The sequence below is a fragment of the Salmo salar genome, chromosome ssa09 (assembly GCF_905237065.1).
Source record: "Salmo salar chromosome ssa09, Ssal_v3.1, whole genome shotgun sequence".
NCBI lineage: Eukaryota > Metazoa > Chordata > Actinopteri > Salmoniformes > Salmonidae > Salmo > Salmo salar.
In genome coordinates, this window is record NC_059450.1 from 61,637,324 (window position 1) to 61,659,861 (window position 22,538).

The window sequence follows — 22,538 nt, forward strand, 5'->3', positions numbered from 1 at the left end:
CATACACTTAAGTTGGAGTCATTAATACTTGTTTTTCAACCACTCCACAAATTTATTGTTAACAAACTATAGTTTTGGCAGGTCTGTTAGGACATCAACTTTTCTGCATGACACAAGTCATTTTTCCAACAATTGTATAAAGACAGATTATTTCACTTATAATTCACTGTATCACAATTCCAGTGGATCAGAAGTTTACATACACTAAATTGACTGTGCCTTTAATGTTATGGCTAGGCGTGGCGCTAGCGACCCACCTCGACAACATCCGGTGAAATTGCAGAGCGCGAAATTCAAATAACAGAAATAGTCATATTTAACATTCATGAAAATACAAGTGTCATACATCAGAAAAAAGCTTAACTTCTTGTTAATCCAGCCGCTGTGTCAGATTTCAAAAAGGCTTTACGGCGAAAGCACACCATGTGATTATCTGAGGACAGCACCCCGCACACAAAAGCATTAAAAACATTTTTCAACCAGGCAGGTGCACCACGAAAGTAAAAAATAGTGATAAAATAAATGCATTACCTTTGAAGATCTTCTTCTGTTGGCACTCCAAAAGGTCCCAGCTACATCACAAATGGTCCTTTTGTTCGATAAAGTCCTTCTTTATATCCCCAAAAACTCAGTTTAGCTGGCGAGCTTCATTCAATAATCCACCGGTTTCCCTCCTTCAAAATGCATACAAAATGAATCCCAAATGTTACCAATAAACTTCTTCAAACAATGTTTATAATCAAACCTCAGGTACCCTAATATGTAAATAAATGATACAATTTAAGACGGAGAATCGTTATTGTCTTTACCGGAGAAAAACAACAAAGAACGCGCTCTCATCGATGCGCATGAAAACACTACAGCCAAAATGGGAGCCACTTAAAAAAAACACAAATTCTAGTGCATTTTCCAAAAACAAGCCTGAAACTCTTTATAAAGACTGTTGACATCTAGTGGAAGCCGTAGGAACTGCAATCCTGGAGGTTTTCCCTTCATATTAAACATGACAGCCATTGGAAACAGTGGTGGGCTGATTTATTTTTTCTGGATGGTTTGACATCGGGTTTTCTCCTGCCATACCAGTTCTGTTATACTCACAGACATTATTTTAACCGTTTTAGAAACTTCAGAGTGTTTTCTATCCAATGCTACCAATTATATGCATATCCTACTTACTTTTACGTTGGGCACGTCATTCATCCGAATTTCCGAATACTGCCCCCTAGCCTTAAAAAGTTAAAGCACCTAAAACAACCCAAATGATTCCCCAAAAACCTCCAAACAACCCCAAACAATTAACCCTGTTTCCTGTAGTCCACGATCAGCTACTTGATCTTGCTGACGTTGAGGGAAAGAGCGGCACCACACTGCCAGGTCACTGACCTCCCTGTAGGCTGTCTCATCGCTGTCGATGATCAGGCCTACCACAGTCTTGTCAGCATACATGATGTTGGTGTTAGAGTCGTGTGCGGCCACAGAGTCATGGGTGAAGTTGTAAACTAAGACCTACTGGAAGTATTGGGTTTCTCTAATACAGCCATAAGCACTAACATGTCCATACAGTCTACTATGCCCTCTATTGGAGATAATAGTCATATCCACATACAGTACATGGACTACGTAGTGCAGTGATGGACAAACTTGACACGTGTCATGAGCTCTAATTATAATTTTCACTCTTTTAATCATAATGCATTATTTATTATTGTACATAATTGAACCAATGGAATACTCCTAAAAGCGCAAACTCTTCCCAGTGCCCACCGTGTATTACTTTTTATGTATACCAACTTACTGTTCTCTGTTGCTTCTGCAGCTGACCCTGAATTTATATGCATATTCAAAATATAAACTAGAAACTTCATACATACAGTGGGGGAAAAAAGTATTTGATCCCCTGCTGATTTTGTACGTTTGCCCACTGACAAAGAAAGGATCAGTCTATAATTTTAATGGTAGGTTTATTTGAACAGTGAGAGAGAGAATAACAACAAAAAAATCCATAAAAACGCATGTCAGAAATGTTATAAATTGATTTGCATTTTAATGAGGGAAATAAGTATTTGACCCCCTCTCAATCAGAAAGATTTCTGGCTCCCAGGTGTCTTTTATACAGGTAACGAGCTGAGATTAGGAGCACACTCGTAAAGGGAGTGCTCCTAACCGCAGCTTGTTACCTGTAAAAAAGACACCTGTCCACAGAAGCAATCAATCAATCAGATTCCAAACTCTCCACCATGGCCAAGACCAAAGAGCTCTCCAAGGATGTCAGGGACAAGATTGTAGACCTACACAAGGCTGGAATGGGCTACAAGACCATCGCCAAGCAGCTTGGTGAGAAGGTGACAACATTTAGTGCAATTATTCGCAAATGGAAGAAACACAAAAGAACTGTCAATATCCCTCGGCCTGGGGCTCCATGCAAGATCTCACCTCGTGGAGTTGCAATGATCATGAGAACGGTGAGGAATCAACCCAGAACTACACGGGAGGATCTTGTCAATGATCTCAAGGCAGCTGGGACCATAGTCACCAAGAAAACAATTGGTAACACACTACGCCGTGAAGAACTGAAATCCTGCAGCACCCGCAAGGTCCCCCTGCTCAAGAATACATATACATGCCCGTCTGAAGTTTGCCAATGAACATCGTAATGATTCAGAGGACAACTGGTGAAAGTGTTGTGGTCAGATGAGACCAAAATTAAGCTCTTTGACATCAACTCAACTCGCCGTGTTTGGAGGACGAGGAATGCTGCCTATGACCCCAAGAACACTATCTCCACCGTCAAACACACGGCCAAGGCAACAAAGGAGTGGCTCAAGAAGAAGCACATTAAGGTCCTGGAGTGGCCTAGCCAGTCTCCAGACCTTAATCCCATAGAAAATCTGTGGAGGGAGCTGAAGGTTCGAGTTGCCAAACGTCAGCCTCGAAACCTTAATGACTTGGAGAAGATCTGCAAAGAGGAGTGGGACAAAATCCCTCCTGAAATGTGTGCAAACCTGGTGGCCAACTACAAGAAACGTCTGACCTCTGTAATTGCCAACACGGGTTTTGCCACCAAGTACTAAGTCACGTTTTGCAGAGGGGTCAAATACTTATTTCCCTCATTAAAATGCAAATCATTTTATAACATTTTTGACATGCGCTTTTCTGGATTTTTTTGTATTTATTCTGTCTCTCACTGTTCAAATAAACCTACTATTAAAATTATAGACTGATCATTTCTTTGTAAGTGGGCAAACGTACAAAATCAGCAGGGGATCAAATACTTTTTCCCCCCACTGTACATTAAAAAAATCTACAAGACTCCATGTGTGTTACAGATGCACTGACTCACCAGAGAAAACAAATGGGCCACGCCATAGGGACAGTGGAGTTACTTCTGGACATTATAAAGCAACATTGAAAAATGATTCATTCACTTTTCCTCCTCTGTCTGTGGGAATTTGCCACTGTGGAATCAAACACTGAGGGTATCTGTATGTTCAGAATAATGGCTTCTTTTGTCAGTTACATGGATAGCTACATAAGAGTATCAATGGCTATGATCACTATACTGTATGTACAGTGTGTTATCCACACACTGTATTGGATATAGCCTTTTGTTGATACAGTATTGTGCTCCACAATTAAATGGAACTGTATAAAAGGATTGGACAGAACATCTCCTTTCATGTGGAAATTAATTCATTCAGAAGGGACAAAAAACACTTTCACCTTTTGTTATACGGAAGGGATTTGAATTTTGCCCAAGGGAAAAGCCCCACATGTTACGTAACTGACCTGTGCTGGAACCTAGTTTGAAAGATGTAGGGGTTTTAACCTTTTGAGTCAGACTTGCCCTTATAACTAATCAATACACCATGAAATGATAAGGAATAGTTCATGATTTAATTTCATGCAATTAAGTTGTTCACTTTGCAGATAAAGAATTACACAGTTAATTGGGGTGGTGAAAAGGAAATAAAATACGAAACAAAAACAATGAGGTATATTGGAAAGGTATAATGAGGTATATTGGAAGTAATCCAAGTAAAATCCAAGGGACAAATACCAACAAGGGCAAACACAACTGAAAAACATTCTCCATACAAATACCACCTGACATCAGAAATAAGTTAAGTTGAGCAGTTTGAATTTTGGATGCTTTGTAAACTTGCCTTTGACTGACACATTTGCATGTACCAATGACTGACCATTCTCCCATTTAAGGATGTACAATCAGTCACAGGAGCAGAAATGTATTTGACTTCTGACATCATCATCAATCATGGTAGTATCATCAAGGACAACAACCACCCGAGCTACTGCATGTTCACCCCGCTATCATCCAGAGAGCGAGGTCCCATCAAAGCTGGGACCGAGAGACTGAAAAACAACTTCTATCTCAAGGCCATCAGACTGTTAAATAGGCATCACTAGCACCTTAGAGGCTGCGGCCCTATATACATAGACTTGAAATCACTGGCCACTTTAATAATGGAATACTAGTAACTTTAATAATGTTTACATATTTTGCATTACTCATCTCATATGTATATACTGTATTCTATTATACTGTATTTTAGTCTATGCCGCTCCGACATTGCTCATCCAAATATTTATATATTCTTAATTACGTTCCTTTACTTTACATTTGTGTGTATTGTGAAATTGTTAGATATTACTTGTTAGATATTACTGCACTGTCGGAGCTAGAAACAGAAGCATTTCGCTACACCTGCAATAGCATCTGCTAAACATGTGTATGTGACCAATAAAATTTTTATTGATTTGATTTATGTAAATGTGACTTTGACGGGCTCATTGTTGCACGAAATACGATTTTGACAGAAGTTTCTATTGAAAGATGTCACTTGAAATAAATGTCACAGCTTCATGTAGCCTAAAGTACATTGCTGTGTTTGAAATCTGGGTGACTAGCGAGTATTGACATTACTAGAAACATTACTAGCTAGAAGGATTATTGAATATCATTTTGAATGTGTACATGTTGATTTGTGAGAGAACCAATTGATTTCTGACATGACAAATTCATAGTGTTTATAATAGTAAATTGTAACAGTCACACTCAACAAAACGTTAACACCTAATATAACTGTTATTTTTTCTCAAGATAATGCAAAGTATTTGGAATGCAGCGTTTACATAAAACCATCATTCTGCCACACACCTTTGCTCTACCAAGAAATGGAACTTGTTTTTACACATGTATGAGATACACTACTGTGTGCTGAAAGTGCAGAGGCAACTTAATGGAGAGAGACCCATATATCAGTGCCTGAACCATACTGTGCTGTACTGTACTCCTCCTACCCCCAGTTAATGAAGAGATATGTTCTCCATTATGATCCTACATTCCTGCAGCAGCAATTGGAAACTCTCCAGAGGCTCTATCACACAGCATTTTGAGTCTGGTCCTTTGCGAATCTTCATATTCCATGCAATTTTCATAAATTGAAGTCTAGTGAGCACTATTGACATAACTGGGATTTATTGCTTACCAACATGTACCATAGTGTGGTGCAAATGATAGATGTCATGGGTTTAATCATATTCTAATGTATTCACAACTTGGGGATTCTATCACACCGTGTGGACAGGATGGCCTAAATGTTTTGATCACTTTCTCGTCCATGTATTATGATAACACCAGTGGTGGCTATCTGTAATAAAAAAAAGAATAACATTGTGCCATCTGGTTTGCTTAATATAAGGAATTTGAAATGATTAATACTTTAACTTTTGATAAGTATTTTTTAGCAATTACGTTTACTTTTGATACTCAAGTATATTTAAAACCAAATACTTTTAGACTTTTACTCAAATAGTATTTCACTGGGTGACTAACTTTTGTCATTTTATTAAAGTATCTTTACTTTTACTCGAGTATGACAATTGAGTACTTTTTCCACCACTGCATAACACATACATACTCACACAAGGCTAACAAGCCCCCTTTTAAACATTTGCATACACATTAAAGGTTGTGCACATATGGAAATAGCTTGTAAATTGTCTTATAATATCATATTGAAGGAATTGTATTCATGGCAAGTGTGGCAAGTGTCCCAAGTGCATAATCGAGGCCTGGCACTTTTATTGGCCAATGGACACGCAGACCAGTCAATTGACCAATTAGCATTTCCACAGTCCACTCCATTGTTTAATGGATGGATGACATGACGTACACCAGAGCTAAAGAGACCCACTGCTGTAAGGCCACGGCCAGCATTGACAACATGCTGCACACTCATGACATGATAACATTTTAGTCCGGGGCCACAGTGGCACTGAGCACAAATAAATTGAGAAGGATGATCAGTCGATGATGATTTCCATAATCGTTGTACATTCTGTAATTCATCAAGTGAATGATACCCCCATCCCTAATGTCACGTTTATAAAATTTTGAGTCCAGCAGCGGGCACACTGACTTTTTTCTAAAGGATTGATTACACACAGAGTGATTTGTACTGCTGCCTGTGAGTGGAGGAGCAATCTGTTATTCGCCCCCAAAATAACAATAAGGAACGGGAAATGCAATCTAAATCCACTCATACAACTTCCTCTCTCTCTGCTGACAGACAGGCAAACAGGAGGGCAAAGTAACCGCGCTGAAGCAGTAAGATAAGGGATCTTTTAACCAAACACAAGTATCTAAAGTCACAATATTTCAAGTCAAATTAGTTTGCTGTTTCCAATATCGTGCCTCATGCATGACCACGAATCTAAACAACTTTGAAAGAGGATCAAAACAGTCATGCCATATTCACTGTGTTGTCCTGCTTCTTACTTGTGGGAAAGCAACCCCTGCCCTTTGCTTTGTACAGCCAACTGTTCAATTCCATTGGTGTTACTGTTTGAATATTTGGAGGTTATTGGGACAATTGTGAGTGGTTATAAGGAACTGCCATAACAGTCCTATTTATTCATTAGCTTGAGTAAATAGGACAAAAGCTATGATTGTTGTTAGTTCTGAGCACAACTATTTGCACAGGGATCATTTACCAGACTTGTTTTTACCAATATCAAAGAGAACTTATGAGAGACATGTAACACGCTATTGAAATAATATTTGGCCAGGCTTATTCTTCACATACTGTAATCAAATTTCAACAGTGAACAGACAGTTTCCCTCACTAGTACCTACAAACTCTATGGACATGGGGTTTCTGCCATCTACAAACACAATTTATATCAGTTTAGCACCCCTCAGATCTCTGAATCTTCTCTCTTTTTTTATCCACGGCACCCCCAGACAACATCCCCTGGGTTAAATGAAATGTTGATGCAATATCTTGCTACATACAACATTCAGTGGTGTAAAGTACTTAAGTAAAAATACTTTAAAGTACTACTTATATAAGGGCACAGGGCGAGACCCAGATGCAGACACGGGAGGCAGATGATTAGAGTCTCTGATATTTATTAGTATCCAAGGGGCAGGCAAGAGAATGGTCGTGGACAGGCAAAAGATCATAACAAGGTCAGAGTCCAGGAGGTACAGAGTGGCAGGCAGGCTCGAGGTCAGAGCAGGCAGTATGGTCAGGCAGGCGGGTACAGAGTCAAGGCAGGCAAGAGTCAAAACCGGGAGGACTAGCAAAAAACAGAGAAGAGGAAAAAGCAGTGGTTGACTTGACAAAACAGGACAAACTGGCACAGACAGACAGAAAACACAGGTATTAATACCTAGGGGATAATGGGGAAGATGGGTGACACCTGGAGGGGGAGGAGACAAGCACAAGGACAGGTGAAACAGATCAGGGTGTGACAACTTAAGTAATTTTTTTGGTATCTGTACATTACTTTATTATTTAGATTTTTGTCAACTTTTACTTCACTACATTCCTAAAGAAAATTATGTACTAATTTACTCCATACAAAAGTACTTGTTACATTTTGAATGTTTAGCAGGACAGAAAAGGGCCCAATTCGCACACTTCACATCACTTCCCTGGTCATCCCTAATGCCTCTGATCTGGCGGACTCACTAAACACAAATGCTTTGTTTGTAAATGATGTCTGAGTGTTGGATTGTAACTCTTGTTATCCGTAAATAAAAGAAAAACAAGAAAATTGTGCCGTCTGGTTTGCTTAATATAAGGAATTTTAAAATATTCATCCTTTTACTTTTACTTTTGATACTTAAGTATATTTTAGCAACTACATTTACTTTTGATAGTAAAAGTATATTGAAAACCAAATACTTTGACTTTTACTCAAGTAGTATTTTACTGGTTGACTTTCTCTTTTTCTATTAAGGTATCTTTACTTTAACTCAAGTATTAGAATTGAATACTTTTTCCACCACTGACAACATGACTGCATGATACTTTACATACAATCAAGTAATGCTCATTATAGTGTCCGACAGATCCACATAATCAACACTGTATCTCAATAAAACTGCAGTGGATGATGCATCACATGTGCACACGCACACACACACATTTCCTCTTCCTCACTCACACACACCTTAAACTTACCCTAATTTGCTGCAGCTTGAGGTCTTTGAACTTTTCATGGTACAGTCTGCGGTCCCATCACCACCTCTGCCATCCTCATCAAGCCTTCATGTCCACTATGTGGCTGTCGTCTGAATGAAACAACGCGAAAGCTTGATCTAACGAGAAGAAAAAAGCAACGACAATTGAAACCATAAAGGGATTTGAAGGCTACAGAATTGAGACCAAACTCGACAGTAGAAATCCAGTTGGCCAACAACAAAACTAGGAGTAATTACTGTACATGTACCTCACATTCTTCAATCATTCAAATAATTGGGTTCCTTCACAGTTGACCAATACTAAATAATATACTTGAGCTCAGTCAATCAGTGCTACTCTGTGGTATGTAAATCTCTGAATTCACTTTTGCTCAACTTTATTAGTGTCCCAGACAAATTATATAATGCACAGAAGTAAACATATCAAAGAATTTCTGAACGTTTTATTAGCAATGCCTCTTTGCACATAGGCCTAACCACCCCCATGTAATGACTAGCCTCTCCAGAGCAAAAGACAAGCTGTCAGTCAAACTGTCAATCACTGTAACAGCTGTTTTGTACAGTTTGTCTGTCTGTTGAGCATTGGAGAATGAAAGACTGACATACAAAATGGAGGATGGGCCACCATCTTATACTGCCCAGTGGAAGCATAAAGTAAGACTTAGTAAATTAAGTTTGCAATTAAGAAAATAATTACCTCCATATCTTTTCAAGATGAGAGGAGCCTCACATGGCTACTTGGTGGAGCACTACAGAGGACAGGAGCAGCGGGGAGTTGATATAATTGACTTGAAATTGTTCTCCCATGGTAATTAAACATTGTTCCAAGCGATAAATGATTGGAGGATTGAGTCATGTATTCTAGTAGGCTTCTTACCATTACATCTAGCGTATTAGGCCATAATTCAGGGTTTAGGGAGATAACAAGATATATTTTTGAATGCATAGATCTTTTTTGCTATGAAATTGCTCTGTGATATACTGTAGGCTACAGTGATTTGTCCGTACTGATTTCTTTACATTTCTACTAATTGTGTGACTCTCCCTGTGATTTGAGGCTATATTCTACAACAGATCATTCTTGCGGAACTTAACTCCTCTCATAAAGGACATTTACTTGATTCTATGCTTAAAATATTGATTACAATCATCATTAAGTGATACAAAATGTAACATTAAGTGTTTACATGCCCTGCTATAAGGAATATATGATCAATAGTAATATAACATAGCATGCCTAAAGCTATCACCATGGGCCAAGTAAATCCAATGGATGACCTGATGACCTTGCTCCTAAGATAAATGGCTACTACTACTGATAATTATCATATTATAATTCGTTTTTACTACTATTACTACCACTGCTATTATACAGTAGGGTTTGCAAAGTTCCACAAAAGCATAAAACTCATGTTTCTTTCTCTAACAAACATATAGGTCTTTCGACATTGTGTGGGACTGGAAAATCATTTTTGGAAAGACTTATCAATGCAGATTTTATAATACATTATAAGTGCATTTATACCAGCTTATGAGCACTCAAATGAGCTTTGAGCAACCAATCAAAGAGTTGACTTGAAGTTTGACTCAGTGTTTTCCTTCCTCAGCTCTGAGGATGTGAGGATTGTTTTTTATTTACCTTTATTTAACTATGCAAGTTAGTTAATAACAAATTCTTATTTTCAATGATGGCCTAGGAACAGTGGGTTAACTGCTTTGTTCAGGAGCAGAACAACAGATTTTTACCATGTCAGATCGGGGATTCGATTTTGCAACCTTTTGGTTACTAGTCCAACACTCTAACCACTAAGCTACCTTGCCGCCCCAATTGTTGAGGCGAATGCTAAAGCAAATCTGTCCGTAGAGTGAATGACGTTACTCATGATAAATTCATAGGAGTGACAAGGCTGAGTGACTCTTCGGCCGTAGGTTAATTTGTCAAGAGGCCATCTGAAGTTATGAGCCATGGCAGTGTGACAAAGCAGAAGCTGAATGTCATCCATTTCACTGTAAAGGGAAGAAATGGGACATGAAATGGCTGACTTTTTTATGCTGTACATAATAGTGCCAAAAATGATATGCTGACCATGTCCCTAGTTGGAACCAAGGTATCCTCTTTTCATTTATTTATTTCTCAGTTGAATTTTGTTTTGACTACCAGTTTATTGATGATGAGCCTTGGTCTCGTTTGAAGTATCTCTCTCTGTGTGTGTACAGTTGAAGTTGGAAGTTTACATACACTTAGGTTGGAGTCATTTTCAACCACTCCACAAATGTCTTGTTAACAAACTATAGTTTTGGCAAGTCAGTTAGGACATCTACTTTGTGCATGACACAAGTAATTTTTTCAACAATTGCTTAGAGACAGATTATTTCACTCATCACTTATATTCACTTATATTCACACTTATATTTCACTGTATCATAAATATTCACTTAAATTTCACTTATATTCACTTATATTATACTATGTATCACAATTCCAGTGGGTCAGAAGTTTACATACACTAAGTTGACTGTGCCTTTAAACAGCTTGGAAAATTCCTGAAAAATGATGTCATGGCTTTAGAAGCTTCTGATGGGCTAATTGACATCATTTGAGTCAATTGGCGGTGTACCTGTGGATATATTTTAAGACCTACCTTCAAACTCAGTGCCTCTTTGCTTGACATCATGGGAAAATCAAATGAAATCAGCCAAGACCTCAGAAAAACAATTGTAGACCTCCACAAGTCTGGTTCATTCTTGGGAGCAATTTACAAACGCCTGTACAAACAATAGTACGCAAGTATAAACAACATGGGACCACGCAGCCGTCATACCACTCAGGAAGGAGGCACGTACTGTCTCCTAGAGATGAACTTACTTTGGTGCGAAAAGTGCAAGTCAATCCCAGAACAACAGCAAAGGACCTTGTGAAGATGCTGGAGGAAACAGGTACAAAAGTATCTATATCCACAGTAAAATGAGTCCTATATCGACATAACCTGAAAGGCCGCTCAGCAAGGAAGAAGCCACTGCTTCAAAACCGCCATAAAAAAGCTAGACTACGGTTTGCAACTGCACATAGGGACAAATATCGTACTTTTTGGGGAAATGTCTGGTCTGATGAAACAAAAATAGAACTGTTTGGCCATAGTCCTCCATCGTTATGTTTGGAGGATAAAGGGGGAGACTTGCAAGCCAAAGAACACCATCCAAACCGTGAAGCACGGGTTGGCAGCATCATGTTGTGGGGGTGCTTTGCTGCAGGAGGGTCTGGTGCACTTCACAAAATAGATGGCATCATGAGGATGGAAAAATATGTGGATATATTGAAGCAACATCTCAAGAGATCAGTCAGGAAGTTAAAGCTTGGTCGCAAATGGGTCTTCCAAATGGACAATGACCCCAAGCACTCTTCCAAAGTTGTGGCAAAATGTCAAGGTATTGGAGTGGCCATCACAAAGCCCTGACCTCAATCCCATAGGAAATGTGTGGGCAGAACTGAAAAAGTGTGTGCAAGCAAGGAGACCTAAAAACCTGACTCCGTTACACCAGCTCTGTCAGGAGGAATGGGCCAAAATTCACCCAACTTATTGTGGGAAGCTTGTGGAAGGCTACCCGAAATGTTTGACCCAAGTTAAACAATTTAAAGGCAATTATACCAAATACTAATTGCGTGTATGTAAACTTCTGACCCACTAGGAATGTGATGAAAGAAATAAAAGCTGAAATAAATAATTCTCTCTACTATTATTCTGACATTTCACATTCTTAAAATAAAGTGGTGATCTTAACCTCTAAGACAGGGAATTTTTACTAGGATTAAATGTCAGGAATTGTAAAAAACGGAGTTTAAATGTATTTGGCTAAGGTGTATGTAAACTTCCGACTTCAACTGTATGTATTTACTTGTGGATATTGAGAAATTACAAAAGTAAAACATAAACACAAGTTTTTGGACTAACCAGTACAAAACAAACAATTTGAGAGCTTGGGACAATTAAGTTCTAAAAAAGATGATTCTGAGATAATTGGCTTTAATGTTCCGAACCCTCATTGGTTTGTATGGTGTCAGCAATTTTTTTATTGTTTTATTTTGAATTTAACAACATGAATTAGGGTATTTAGAGTACTATATACTGTAGGTAGAGAACATTGAAAAGAACAAAGCTATGGCAATAACTACATTTTGACAAAAATGCAGATAGAAACTCATGGTCCCATGCTCTCGAATTAATTCAGCACGGTGCCTTAGTCCTTCTTGTTTTTTGATGATCAATTAACCCCCTTGCCAAAGAACACCTTCAATCTACAAATACCTATATTCTATCCTAGCAGAGCTTCTCTTTCTTTTTTGTCTACAATAATCATTTTGTTGTCCTCAGGGGAACTTAAGATAGTGACATACGGATTAAACAGTATAATAAATTCATACAGTACATGACAGTGCAATTTACATGGTACTGACTGATACAGTGTAGAAGACTAAAGGCAAAGTTGGATGAATTAGTTGGTTCGGATGGGAATCATCAAATAATTATAGTAATGCAATAAACACAGCAGCCTAATTGATTTCAGACCATTCACTTGCACAGTCTTTTGGGTACAGATATTTCTCAGTAACTGTGTGAATCAACATATGTTCATTTCTGTAGAAAATACTGTCCAGGGTTTTCAGTAAGGTTGTATTTGTCAAAAAAAAGGGTTTTGTTATGATTGCATTCAAATGCCAAAGCACACCTCCAGTAGCCTACATTCGGCAACTCATGATCGAGTTAGCATAGACATAATCGTATTAGAATTATGGTCTGTTTTGGGATTAATTTGCATACATAGCTGTTGTGACATACACCATGGGTACATAACATATACATATACAATGGGGTCCAGAATTATTAGATCCCTTGATAAAGATGACCAAAAAAATACTGTTAGCATCAGTCCTCTGACTATAGCACCGGTTCCAATCCAGGCAGTGCATATGCAAAAAATATGTTATTCCCTACTGTAAAATATGGTGGTGGATCTTTGATGTTATGGAGCTGTTTTGCTTCCACTGGTCCTGGGGCCCTTGTTAAGGTCAGTGGCATCATGAACCAAGTACCAGGACATTATATCCAAAGACCTAGTTTCCTCTGCCAGGAGCCTGAAATATGGCCACAAGTGAATCTTCCAGCAAGACAATAATCCTAAACACACATCAAAATCCACAAAGAAATGGTTAATTGACCTCAAAATCAACATTTTGCAATGGCCATCTCATCTCTGGACTTAAAACCTGTGATTTGAAATTAAGAGGGCAGTCCATAAGCACCGATGAAGGATGTCAAGGATCTGGAAAGATTATGTATGGAGGAATGGTCTAAGATCCCTCCCAATGTGTTATCCAATCTCATAACATTTTAGGAAAAGGCTCAGTTTAGTTATCCTTGCAAACGGAGAGGGTGCTGGAATATTGAAATCTGGGGATTCAATCTTTTTAGATTTGTTGTGTTACTTGTTTAACAAAATCTTTCTCTCTGAGCAATTGTATTAGTATAAAAAAAATGTTTTTTGCATACAATATAGCTAAGTATTTGGATTATTTATTTTGTAGTCTTTTTTGCTCATCTATATCAAAGAATCCAATAAATCTGGACCCCACTTTATGTATTTTTGCATGATGAAACTGTTTTCCAACGCAACACATTCCACCCACTCCAAAGTGCCACCCCACCTCCTCAAAACACAACCGTTGACTGATTATCTACTGATTATGTATTTTGCATGCTATCTGCGAAGCAGCCTGAGAGTTGGGGCAAGAGGAGAGGCATTAAGGGCTTGACGACTGTGGGACCTCCTGCTGAGATGAGAGGGGAGGTAAAAGCAGAGGAGAGGGAAGTGTGAATAGGGGAAAACCAATCTGCTGTACTGGAATGGGACCCGTCATGGTCACTCAGTCGCTCGTGGGCTCTTTCCCGCTTTCTCTCTCTCTCTCTCATTTTCCCTTCCTTCTCTCTCTCTCTCTCTCTCTCTCTCTCTCTCTGACCTACACCATGAATCATGGTATTGCACTTTGTTCGCCCTTTTCGTCTGGCATCACCCTCAGAGTCCCCCCCCCCACCTCTATCCCCCAGATTATTCTATCTGTAGTCACTAAGGAGATGCACACACTATCCATAACAAAGTCCAAATTCTCAGCGCGTCGATTTGGCGTCAGACTCCTAATTAAAACTCGTTTTCTAAGAGATAATTAGACTTTCATCTCACCAGTATGCCACGCTCAATCAAATAACCATTTCTTTCTTCAAGGGAGGCTCAGAGAGGAAAAAGAGAGAGGGTCTTTAGCCACTTTCCTTCAGGGCACGAGTCAATTAATAAAGATATCTTGGGTTAAAAAAAAGACAAAGAAAAGTCTGCTATAAATAGACTAATATCTTCAATTCGTGGAAGTAAATTACTTCAATTGGGAGGAAGACGGCACAATATATATATTTTTAAAGAACAAGGTTAGGATACATCAGTGTTTTGTTCTCTAGTGTCAAGCAGTTGAGGCATTGATATTACGCAGTAACACCGCTGTGAGGAGTCCATTTACAATGTGTCCTGGCCGGTGAAACTCAAACTCAAACTGAAGTATAAAAGGAAGGCTATTAGGGCTATAAGGGGCCAGAGAGCTTGAGGCAGCCTGCTACGAGACAGCTGTGAGGCCTGAATAATTGAAGAGTGCAGACCATCTGCAAAACACAGGCCATGTCCTCCCAGCTGTTTCCCATGCTGAAGCTGACACTTCAACACTCACCAGACGTGTGCAGTTAACAGGGTCCATCTGTTATTGGAATAATGAACATCGTCTTTAAGCATGGGGAAATGAATAATTATTGTGGTAATGTTTGACGATGACGATGATGATGCTATTGATAGTGAAATCGAAGGGATAGCGATAGTTTTGGTGATGATGATGATTATGATGTTAGTAGGGGTTTAGATTATGATGAAGATAATCATAGCAGTTGTTTTGAAGATGATAATGATGAGAAGGATGATGAGGATGATGGTAGTAATAGTGGTGATGTAAGTAAAAATGCCAAAATTTCCCTTCTGGGGATGCTAAATGTTCATCATTCTCATAATTATTCAATCACTCATTAAAGTAATTTACATCCTGTATGTTTTTTATTTTACCAGGTAATTTGACAGGGAACACATTCTCATTGACAGCAACAGCGTGGGGAATAGTTACAGGGGAGATGAATGAGCCAACTGGAAGCTGGGGATGATTAGGTGGCCAGATTGGGAATTTAGCCAGGACACTGGGGTTAACACCCTGACTCTTACAATAAGTGCCATGGGATCTTTAGTGACCACAGAGAGTCAGGACACCTGTTTAACGTCCCATCCGAAAGACAGCATCCTTCACCCTATGTCCCCAATCAATGCCCTGGGGAACGCCTACTGGCCCTTCAACACCACTTCCAACAGCATCTGGTCCCCCATACAGGGACCAACCCTGCTTAGCTTCAGAGGCAAGGCAGCAGTAGGATGCAGGGTGGTATGCTATGTTTCCTGGTATAAAACAAGAACACATTTGAATGATAGTAATTGTTGGCAGCTCACCATAAACAGATGCCCAATTGAAAACTCATAATTTTAATGAGAACCTTGAAAATCAATAAGCACACTGCCTTTTATTACATAAGTGATTATATATATATATATATATATATATATATATATATATATATATATATATATATATATATATATATATACACACACACACATACACACGCATATACACACATATACATACACATAAACACATACACATATACATATACACACACATACATATACACACACACACATATACACATACATATATATATATATATATATATATATATATATATATATATATATATATATATATATATATATATCCCACGTATATCCTTGGCCTCGGAGCAGATTAGTTTAGTAATGATTACCTGGCTCAGGTAAAACCAATTTCCATTCACTTGTTACCCAAGTCGGTGACAAGGGCTCAACAAGACTTACATTTCAGTACTTGTTGGCTCCAATCAGCAGCTGATGTCATGGTCTGTGTGTGGATGCATCAATTCAGGGACAGACTCGGACCAGAAATCAGTCCGGGCATTTCTAACACACCAGTCCATTTGTTTTCTTCAAGGCCCCCACACAGGCCCCCATTGTTGCCAAATAATTCTCAATTTTCTCCCCCAAAAATATTACAGGGCCCCTGGGCTAAGGATGGACCAGCACACTGGGCTGAAGATGGACTAGCCTATATGGCATTTACCAGAATTGACCTAAGGCCAGTCCGTCCCTGCAACAATTTCCCATTAGTCCAATTTCCCATGATTCTGTACGCAGCAATTTTATGTTTGTTTCAAATTACAATTGAGCAGGTGTAGCATCAGTTTGACATTATGTCAATGTAATTGCTATGATCACATATTCATAAATGTTGATAACAATGTCCTTAAAATGTTTGTATTATATGCATTACACATTTCAGCTGAGGTAAGAGCATAACTGCCAGGAGAATGGTCATGATGTCTTGAGTTACCATAGCTGCTCGTTTTGTTACAGTAAATAAGAGTTTTCAAAAATCGAAATTGCCATAGTCTCGTAACCAGCCCTTTTCATATCCAACATAGTGTACTGGGAATGCTCATTATAACTTTGCTAACTCTCAGACTAACAATTACCAAGACACAATCACTGTTGTTTCAGTTAACCATTTGTTTATGTGTACATCTTGTAAATGAGTCTTGCCTCTCTGGAGACATTCTTCTATGATGCGTTTCTCATTAGTAGAAAAGTCGACATCGGTACATGCTTTACATCAAACTACTTCAATACCATATATATTTTACTAAGACAAGCTTTTAAAAACACATCGTTAGACTTGGGCATCATTATGGTGCTAGGTCTCTGGATTTTATTGAAGTGTAGACTTGTTATTTATGTTATACTGTGTTTTTTCATGTGACTATCTATTGCGACACTGTTGGTTTGATACAGTCTGGACCTTTGCTAATTAGTCACCTTGAGCATATGAACAGATAGAGAACACATGTGTTTCTCGACGGGGGGTTGCATAGAGGGTCACATAGCACTGAGTCATTAATGGCGACCATTTTCCACCAAGACGTAAGAGTAATCCTTAGGAAAATTATTTCAGTATAGGATGGTTTCACAAGCGAACATATGTCTAGGTCCACATTTTCATGTGTTGCAATCATGTAACGACATGTAAAGTTGAAGTCGGAAGTTTACATACACCTTAGCCAAATACATTTAAACTCAGTTTTTCCCAATTCCTGACATTTAATCCTAGTAAAAATGCCCTGTCTTTGGTCAGTTAGAATCACCACTTTATTTTAAGAACGTGAAATGTCAGAAAAATAGTAGAAAGAATGATTTATTTCAGATTTTATTTCTTTCATCACATTCCCAGTGGGTCAGAAGTTTACATACACTCAATTAGTATTTGATGGCATTGCCTTTAAATGATTTAACCTTGGGTCAAACGTTTCGGGTAGCCTTCCACAAGCTTCCCACAATAAGTTGGGTGAATTTTGGCCCATTCCTCTTGACAGAGCTGGTGTAACTGAGTCAGGTTTTTAGGTCTCCTTGCTCGCACATGCTTTTTCAGTTCTGCCCACACATGTTCTATAATATTGAGGTCAGGGCATTGTGATGGCCACTCCAATACCTTGACTTTGTTGTCCTTAAGCCATTTTGCCACAACTTTGGGAGAGTGCTTGGGGTTATTGTCCATTTGAAAGACCCATTTGCGACCAAGCTTTAACTTCCTGACTGATGTCTTGAAATGTTGCTTCAATATATCCACATAATTTTCATCCTCATGATGCCATCTATTTTGTGAAGTGCACCAGTCCCTCCTGCAGCAAAGCACCCCCACAACATGATGCTGCCACCCCCATGCTTCACGGTTTGGATGGTGTTCTTCAGCTTGCAAGCATCCCCCTTTATCCTCCAAACATAACGATGGAGGACTATGGCCAAACAGTTCAATATTTGTTTCATCAGACCAGAGGACATTTCTCCAAAAAGTACAATCTTTGTCCCATGTGCAGTTGCAAACCATAGTCTGGCCTTTTTATGGCGGTTTTGGAGCAGTGGCTTCTCCCTTGCTGAGCGGCCTTTCAGGTTATGTCGATATAGGACTCGTTTTACTGTGGATATAGATACTTTTGTACCTGTTTCCTCCAGCATCTTCACAAGGTCCTTTGCTGTTGTTCTGGGATTGATTTTCACTTTTCGCACCAAAGTACGTTCATCTCTAGGAGACAGAACGTGTCTCCTTCCTGAGCGGTATGACGGCTGTGTGGTCCCATGGTGTTTATACTTGCGTACTATTATTTGTACAGATGAACGTGGTACCTTCAGGCATTTGGAAATTGCTCCCAAGGATGAACCAGACTTGTGCATCGCTTCAATTGTTTTCTGAGATCTTGGCAGATTTTTTTTCATTTTCCCATGATGTCAAGCAAAGAGGCACTGAGTTTGAAGATATGCCTTGAAATACAGCCACAGGTACACCTCCAATTCACTCCGATGATGTCAATTAGCCTGTCAGAAGCTTCTAAAGCCATGACATCATTTTCTGGAATTTTCCGTGCTGTTTAAAGGCACAGTCAACTTAGTGAATGTAAACGTCTGACCCACTGGAATTGTGATACAGTGAATTTTAAGTGAAATAATCTGTCTGTAAACAAGTGTTGGAAAAATTACTTGTGTCATGCACAAAGTAGATGTCCTAACCGACTTGTCAAAACTATAGTTTGTTAACAAGTAATTTGTGGAGTGGTTGAAAAACAAGTTTTAATGACTCCAACCTAAGTGTATGTAAACTTCCGACTTCAACTGTATCTAACAAGTAGCCGGCAATTAAAAAATGAATGTTCAAGACATTCAGGATCACGTTGCTTGTCTATGTCTGTAACGTGCCAGGCGTAGCCTATTAGCCCTAGTTTTTCAATCCAGCACCTCTTTAGGGAGAGACTTTCAAAGCTTTGCTGTGCCGAAATGCTGCCCCGCTTCTAAAGACCCCCTGCTGCTTGTGTCAGAGCGAGGAGTCTCTCTGTACTTGATAAATTAAACTTATTCCAATGGTCTCATGGCGTTAAAAGAAGGCTTCATCGCTATTTCGCCGAGAGCTCCTTTAATGAGGACTGTTGTGAGAGATGCTTTGTGCATCCTTCATACCAAAACAAAAAAATACTTATCCTTTTATAACATTTGATGATTTCATTAGTATTTTGGGGAAACCTCAACCAAAAATAGTCAGTCAAAGAGGTGTGGTTTATAAAGTTTTTAATTGACAGTTATTGTTATTTTCAAAGACAAATGGAAACAAATCGTGTTTAGCTCAGGCCGTTATCCCCACCTGCTTCAAAATGTCCACTATGATCCCATGAAATGGAAAGTAACTGAACTGAATGAATCCCAACACGTAGCAGTCATTTACGTCATCATGAATTGCTTTGAGAAACTAGTAAAAGACCACATCACCTCCTTCCTCCCCGACACACTCAACCATCTCCAATTCGCCTACCGCCCTGACAGATCCACGGACGATGCAATCACCATTGCACTGCACACTGCACACTTTAAAGTAAATATATTTTAAAGTACTGCTAAAGGTGTTTTTTGTGGTATCTGTACTTTAACTTTGATAGTTTTTACAACTTATACTTTTACTCCACTACATTCCTAAAAATAATATGTACTTTTTACTCCATACATTTTTCCTGACACCCAAAAGTAATCGTTACAATTTCAATGCTCAGACAGTACAGCAATATGGCCCAATTCATGCACCTATCAATATAACGCATTGTCATCTCTACTGCCTCTGATCTGGCGGACTCACTAAACACAAATACTGTGTTTGTAAGTGTTGGAGTGTGCATCTGGCTGTCCGTAAATAAAACATTATGTAAATCATTTGGTTTATAGCATTTACTTTTACTTTTAGTCAAGTACGACAATTGAGAACTTTTTCCATCACTGTAATTAAGTATATTTAAAACCAGATACACTTATACTTTTTCTCAAGTAGTATTTTAGTAGGTGACTTTCACTTTTACTTGAGTAATTTCCTATTAAGGTATCTTTACTTTTACTCAAGTATGACAATTGAGTACTTTTTCCACAACTGCCCACGACTGCTTGGCCTCACACATTTCCAACTCCATCATCAAGTTTGCTGTCACGATTCCCACCGACGGTGGCGCCCCCTCCTGCTCGGGTGGCGCTCGGCGGTCGTCGTCACCGGCCTATTAGCTGCCACCGATTCCCTTTTGCTTTTCCCTTTTTTTATTTTGTGACACCTGTGGTCAATTAGCCATTAGAGGGGCTATTTAGTTTAGCTGGCCCGCTCCTGTTCGTGCGGGATTAATGATTGTTTCTTGTGTGACGGCTTGTGTTCATGTCGACGTTGTTGTACGCCGCATGTATTTTCTCCCCTGTGTGTGGGAACATTTGTTTTTTGTGAGTGTATATTAAAAACACCACTACCCTGTGTTCGCTGCTTCCTGCGCCTCATTCCTCCTCCACAATTACAGAATCCCGCACCGTGATAGAAGGCATGGAATCAGCGGGAGCAGCGGCCACTCCTCTGCCCTCGATGGAGGAACGCGTACTCCACCACACGACAGTCCTCCATCGCATCGGATCGGCAATGGACCAGATGATGGAGAGGATGGACAGATGGGAGAGAAGTGGTATCCTCTCTCCACCTCCACCTCCCCCGATACAGCCATCTTCGCCTCCCATGACGTCTGGCTCTGGCGCGCTTCGTCTGGCGCTCCCGAGGGAGTACGATGGGGCGGCGGCTGGGTGCCAGGGGTTTTTGCTCCAGCTTGAGCTGTACCTGGCCACCGTCAGACCTGCTCCCACGGGGAGGAGAGCGTGAGTGCCCTCGTTTCCTGCCTGACGGGCAGAGCTCTGGAGTGGGCTAATGCGGTCTGGAACGGTCCAGACTCGGCGAGGGACCACTACCCGGAGTTCACCCGCCGCTTTCGGGCCGTGTTCGACCACCCTCCGGAAGGAAGAGCGGCGGGTGAACGGCTGTTCCACCTCAGGCAGGAGACGAGGAGTGCCCAGGACTTCGCGCTGGACTTCAGGACCTTGGCTGCTGGGGCGGGGTGGAACGACAGGGCCCTCATAGACCACTACCGCTGCAGTCTCCGGGCGGACGTCCGCAGGGAGCTGGCCTGTCGGGACACAGCTCTGTCCCTGGACGAACTGATAGATATGTCCACACGACTGGACAACTTGCTGGCTGCCCGCGGGCGTTCGGAGAGGGTCCTGCCCGTTCCACCCCCGTGCACCCCCGCCCCTACCCCTATGGAGGTAGGGGGGCCGTGCCAAGGGGCACCGGAGGAGGTGGCTCCTCCTGCACCAGCTGTGGTCGGAGAGGACACACGGCCGACCGGTGCCGGAGGAGCCAGTCTGGGAGTCGAGATGGTAGGCAGAACACTTCTCGGTTACCTCAGGTGAGTCAGCACCAGATTCACCCAGAACCCCCTGTTGGTCATGTGTTTTTACCTGTTTTGTTTACTAAATTTTTTCCCTCTTCCCAGCATAGGGCGCTAGTCGATTCAGGCGCAGCTGGGAATTTTATGGACCGTGGACTTGCCATTAAGCTGGGCATTCCGCGGGTGCCGATAGATTCCCCTTTCCCCGTGCACTCCCTAGATAGCCGACCATTAGGGTCAGGGCTAGTCAGGGAGTCTACGGTGCCACTGGACATGGTAACGCTGGGGAATCATAAGGAACGCATTCGTTTTTTCCTTATTGACTCAACTGCGTTTCCGGTGGTGCTGGGGGTCCCCTGCTGGCTGGTCACAATCCCCGTATTTCGTGGAAACAGGGGGTTCTCCAGGGGTGGTCAGAGGAGTGTTCAGGTAGGTGTCTAGGAGTTTCCATAGGTGCCACGTCGGTGGAGAGTCCAGACCAGGTGTCCACCGTGCGCATTCCCCCCGAATACGCCGATTTGGCG